Here is a 6,017-nt window from a genome sequence, read left to right as displayed (position 1 = left end):
CTGGGGCCTCTGGGGCACCCTCCCCCCCTTGGTGGCACTTGCTGCGGAAGGGGTGACCTGTGCGAGCAGCCTTAGCAACGGGCATCAAGCTGGGGTTGTTCCCCGGGGTGGCAGCTGGAGGGGAGGGATGGGGATGGGCCCAGGCCCTGGCAGGTGATGCCTCCGTGTAGGGCGTCCTTGGGTGAATCCTGAGGATGGACCCTTCCAGGCAGCGAGGAAAGGGAATGGTCAGTCCCAGCAGAATGGGGCAGCGCTGGAGGGGGGGAAAAAGAGTCCTTGGGCGTGCAGCTGGGGGTCCTGGAGCCTGAGGCACAGCAGGTGAAGCGGAGGCTGGGGCTGGTGGGGGTTTGGAGGAGGGCAGGCCTGGGTAAGGTCATCCATTCCTGTCCCATCGCGGGAAGTACGCCTCCAGGTTCGGAGGGGTTCCTGGTTTGTATGTGTGTGTCCTGGGGAGCGTCTGCTGCAAGCTGCTGTGCTGCATTAATGCAAAACCTTGGGGGCGGGTTTTTTTTTGGTTTTTTTTTTTCAGTAGCACCTCGGTTCTGTGTTGCTGTGGACCTGCTCTGTTAGGTTGTGGTTCTTGCTCTTTACTCCTTGTCCTTTTCCTCATATCAGTGTGGTTCTCTGTCCCCTGTTTGTTAATCCAGTGGCTGTCCCACCCTCCAAAGGCTGTCTTGCTGTGCCCATCCTCTCTCTTCGTAGTGTGATCCTGCCAGGTGCATCTGCTGCCAGCACATGAAGTCATGTATATTTTGTTGTTGTTATTTGGTTTCTGTTTTTAATACCAATGAGGGCATCGGGATGAAGAATTTAGGTATGTCAGAGTGGCCGCCTGCCATAGGCAGTGGGATCTGCTTAAATGCATTAAACCTTGCAGGAATTAATTCATGCCTTATCAGCACTGTCCAAGAACCCCTGGACAGTACAAAGGCTGTACCTAGAAAATGTATACCAAAGCATTCTTACTTCTTAGTTCAGCACGGGATGATCCCATTGTCCCAATAACTTAACGTTGTTTTTTTGGAGACAAGCTAATAAAATGACATTCGTTCTTTCCTTATACTCCTCTGCTGATGTAGAGTCCTCCTGGACGTTTGTGTATTCCATGAATGGTTTGTAAAACTTCACTGGTTAATTATTTTTCATAGGTTATGATCCTGGCAAAATGTTCCTATAGAAATGTACATAAATTTAAAATATAGGCTAGATCATCTTGTAAAGGAACCACTAAATTAGGCCTGATGGGGAAATAAATTTATTAAATTCACGACTGCTCCTTGGATTTTCTTGCCAGTGGATAAAACAGTGTTCAGATGCTTAGCTGAAATTTAAAGAAGCACTGAGCTTTGTATGGCTAAAGCTAAACTGGACAAGGAGGGAAGGTGTTAAGCCTAGACTTCTGTCTCAAGGCCCTTAGCTAGTTACAGGGTGAGAGGTGCATAAACCAAATTTTTATTCTCTTTTTGCACACTTTCTTATGTTTCCCCAATGCATCCATTCCAACCACTGTCAGAGAGCAAACTGGTGGACTGCTGGTGTGATTGAGATAGATATTGTACCAAAGGCACGGCGTGCAAGCTGTGCTGGAGAGAGAAGGGTCAGGTTCCTGGCTGAAAAACTTACTGCATCTGTGAAACTGTAACTGCAATCTTTTAACCAGCTGTGGTTCTCCAAGCGGTTCCTAATCTGGACTTCTTGTTCATAGTGCTTTGTGTTGCTCTACACAGCAGTGTAAGTAGTTACCGTTGTGGTAGTACGGTAACTTTGAGTATTTGTACACGTGAGTATAAAATCGGTCACCATTTTATGCAGCTGCTTTGCAGTTCATTTCTCTGCATATATTTCAGTGATGTGTTGCACATGCGCGGCTACTGAGCGTGTTCAAATGCGAGCATGCGACTGTGAGTGCAACTACTTGAGGACACATATGGACATCGGGTATTAGTATATAAACACACATATAAAACTTAGAATATCCCATACTGTATTTCTGTATAGCCATACATTGGTGACTGTATGATAGCCAAACATAAAACGTAATTACTTTTTGTAATCTTTTTCAAAAACAAGCCACTTCCCAGCTGAGGACAGTTCTTAAGTGTGTGCTTGCATCTGCCTGAGTTTAAGCATGGCATAGTAACCTGTCTTGTGAAGCTGCGTGTCCTAGAAGCAGAGCAGGAGCACGTGCGCCTCTCCTGGCATACTCCTTGAGTTGATAGTGCATTCACTCTGAAGCCTACTGACGATATTCCAGAGCGGAGCTCTTTGAGGAAATAAGCGGTAGACTTCAACTTTGTGTCGGTTGCATACGCAAAACTATTTGTGTTCTCAGAAATGCACAACAGTCAAGAGACAAGAAAGGCAATCCTAAAATTAAGCAGAACAGCTCTTCTCTGAGAGAAGCTGATTGTTGCAGTGCTTTGTTTTAGCTGTGCTCTGCCTTCGTCTTGAACAGGAGCAGAGCTGAATGGAAGCAAAAGCCCAGCCGTTGCCCAGGTCAGATGGGGCATTCAGTCCCTTGTGCGTTGGTATCTTGCTCTTGCACTGCTGTGGGCCGACTCAGTGGTAGATTAGCCTTGGGAACGTGTTGTGATTGGTGCAAGCATCCAGAGGGCTTGTCTTCCTGGAAGTGGAGTGGCTTTTGCTGGTGAATGGGGACTGGGAGGAGTGCTGGGATTAACACAGAAGCTGCACAGAAGTAGTTGTGCAATGCTGGCATGGCTGTTGGGGTCGTTCTCTTTTTATCGTTGCAACTGTTTGGGGTAAACAATGTCTCTGAATTGCTTCTTTGGCAAGAAGAGGATTGCAGTCACTTTCATGTTGTCTATAAATAGGAGATTGCTGAGCTCTGCAGTGGGAGCAGAATTTTGAAGCCTGTTTCACCCTGGCTGGTGGCCTGAGCTACCTTGATTAACACCTGATAGTCCATTTTAAATGGTAACCACTTCCATCTTAAAATAAAACTGCACAAGTGCAGCAGAACGCCTGGAAACAGACCAGTACTTCAGAATAACCGGATCTAGAACTTGGATGGAAAAGGTTTTGTTTGTGAAAACAACCTCCAACAGCTTTGGACCTGCTGAAAAATGTCAGCCAAGGTATTAAAGATGCTGACCTTCAGGAAGTTTTTATAGAAAGAGGCACCTGTGGAGAAGAGTGGGAAATTTGGCTTATACACTCAGTGAGGGGACTGTTGCATGGAGTTCAGGTCTTACGAGACTCCGGAGAATCCACACAGGATTTTGATGTACAACTGCTACCACAACAGGACCAATTTCTTGTAGCGCTGCACCCTAGTAAATGCAAAGGTGGTTTTAGTAAGTCACAAGGCTCTCCTCTCCTGTTGTGTGAGGTTAAAGCGTTGCATAGCGCGTTTCTTTGGTGAACCATCGTGGGCTTTTCTGCATCTCTGACCACGTTCTTTGGCTTTTAGACTACAGCTTGGCGATGGTTTGCTGTTTCTCACTGCTAATGGCAGGTGCTCAGTAGCCATCTTTGGGAGGGTCTTCCTTAGATCCGTTTATTAAGCTGTAGATCTGAAGCAAGCCATCTTTTGCTTTAGGGTTTCCACAAATGCTTTCATTTGTTGCAGGTCAAATCTCCTTTTGCTCACTATTGCAAAATATCTTGGTGGTAACTACAAGCCTTCCCCTGGGAGAAATGTTTGGGAAAATATTTGGTGTATTTTAATCTGATAATGCAGCCTTTGGAAACAAGAAGCTGGTTCCAGACATGTCCATCTGGTATCTTGGAGATGCTGGCCTGAGCATCTCCCAGTTCTGTGGTCTCTGAAATAATCCAGTATAAGTTTCTACACTTTCTGTTCTGTGTACAGCCTTGGAAACGCGCATTTATCCAGGAATAATTGGAGGACTTGATTAGTGGAAACTTAGCAATGGGAAGGGTGTCAAGCTCTACCAGACATCCTCATTTCCGCTGAATTGTGGATGTCCACACACAGTGCTTGCAGCTGCTTACTGGCACTGCCATGCTGAGAAAGAAAAATCAAGAACTTGGTCGTTGGTGTGAGCACTGGGGTTCTTCCCTACCTGGGTTTAAAGAGCCTTGTTTGGTTGGTTTGGTTTGGTTTTTTGAAACTTGTGTAGGCTGCGCGGAGCGTGTGACACAGCTTCTTGTAGAAAGGGGAGAAGGGAACCTGAGGCTTAGAAGAGCATATGGGGAGAGCAGGCCGGGGAGTAAATTACACTTGCAAAAGTATTAGTGCAGCTCATAATAAATGGAGAGGGCCTTTCCAAGTCCTTTAAATTCCAGTGCATGTGACCATGGAAACAGCACTATGTCACTGGGTGTTTGGTAAATCTTTCAAGCACTCTTTATAAACCTAATAAAACAGGCTTTCCAGCTGGTCAAGTAAGAGCTTTAAACCCAATTTCCATCCTTGCTTTTGAAGCAGGATTAAGTAGCCATTTTCTAACGGAACAAATTTTGCGTGTGAATTTCTGTGACTATTAACTCCTTAAAATACTTCTACTCGGTGAGCTGTTGCACTGAGATATATTTCCTTAAAGTAGACTTAATTGCACCGAAGTGGAATTTCCCAGGAAGCTTGAGCTCTTCAAAGCTTTCTTGGAAAAAGCTTTCTATTCTCTGTAAAGAAAACTTTAGTAGTTTTATTTTTCTGTAACTATCTTGAAGCTCTACTTACTGTTAATTTTACGTCCCTCTTGTATTCTGGCTTTAAAAGAGATGGCCAGCTTTCTTGCTTATGGTATTTGGAGTTTTTGCAGGCACTGTGAGCCAAGGGACTGATTTTTCCCATCAAGGGGCCATGGTGGTGTTAACAGCTCATGGGGGCAGAAGAGCTTAAGTGATGCATTTACCCGGCGTTAAGCCATCACTCTGGGATTTTGACTCTTTGTAGTTGTTTGCCAAACAAAACAGGATAAGGGCTGGTTATCATTAAATGAGATGGGTGTTGAAGCATGCTAAAAGGAGGTATTTTTTTTTCTTGATAATACTTTCTTATAAGCCTTGGATGTCTAATGTCAGATAGCGTATAGCAATATGAAAGTCTAAATTTTTGTCGTCTTTTTTTTTTTTTTTTTTTAAAGGAGCTTGCTATTACTTGAGAGACCTTTGAATCTTTCCAGGAAAGGTTTGAACTACAAAAGTTGGGAAATGCACCTTTGGTAGTGGGTTTGCTGTGGTAAAATTTCACTGTGGGGTTATCAAGGGTACTTGCACAAAACTGGGATAGAGCTTTAACATCAAATCACTTCCCACCGCACCCTGTTGTTTCAAGATACCTGCTGGTAGTGTCTCTGTCCTGGCACTGCACTCACAATGATTTACAGATCTACTGGGGAAAATGCTTTGTGAAAAATCAGCACCTTCTGGAGGAGGAGAGAACGTTGCTGTGCTAGTACTGCTGTTAGAGAGCTGCGCGGAGAAATGCCGTTGGGGCAGGATCCTCTGCATGTCTCCTCCCTTTCTGATGCAGTATGCTATCTTCAATGACAATTTAATCTAGCTGCAATGCCTGCTGCGCAAAGTGTGCATCTTACAGATTCTGTGGCCAGGTGAGTATTTGTTTACATGGAAAGAGTTGGCTGTTTCCAAACAGCAGGCTATGACCACACTGTTTCTGTCCTCTTACAAAGATCTCTAACTTTCTGATCAGCTGAGGAAACATACTGTTCCCTCCATCCCTTTGATGTAATTACCAAACACTTACCCACTTGTGTACATATGCCGACCAGTGGTTGAAAGCCCTGATAGCTCTGGCAGGAGGGGTGGACATGGGGTGACTTGCAGGGTGGGTCTGAATTTCCAGCCTCCAGCAGAGCTCTGGTTTCACAAATCTGCAGAACGGCTGTGTCGGGTCAGCTGGCTGGAGCCCAGCACTAAATAGCTTGTTTGTGCTGGGCTGGATGTACTTTCCTGCAGGCTCGTCTGTCTCTTCTCTGGCTAATTGTGCTTCCTCATCCCACCTTGTGTTTGATGACACTTAGAGCTTCCTCTGGCTTTTGCTACGGACGTCCGCAGGAATGTTCCCA

The 6,017-nt window shown here is 45.4% G+C and overlaps 1 protein-coding gene across 2 annotated transcripts in view; it reads left to right on the top strand.

The window, feature by feature from the left end:
- The first annotated feature begins 516 nt into the window (after positions 1-516).
- FBXO31 (F-box protein 31) overlaps positions 517-6,017 on the top strand; it is a 26,335-nt gene continuing 20,834 nt past the window's right edge. The window contains exons 1-2 of one of the 2 annotated variants that reach the window (XM_009634021.2): positions 517-1,938; positions 5,316-5,540. The gene's annotated coding sequence lies outside the window, so the exon portion shown is untranslated. Of the gene's footprint in view, positions 1,939-5,315; positions 5,541-6,017 lie in introns of those variants that run through there. The other variant, XM_009634022.2, reaches the window with a different exon arrangement.

This window comes from Egretta garzetta, unplaced genomic scaffold (assembly GCF_000687185.1).
Source record: "Egretta garzetta isolate BGI_Z169 unplaced genomic scaffold, ASM68718v1 scaffold422, whole genome shotgun sequence".
Classification (NCBI taxonomy): Eukaryota; Metazoa; Chordata; class Aves; order Pelecaniformes; family Ardeidae; genus Egretta; species Egretta garzetta.
The sequence above is the reverse complement of the archived record's forward strand: the minus strand, read 5'-3'. Positions and strand labels throughout refer to the sequence as shown.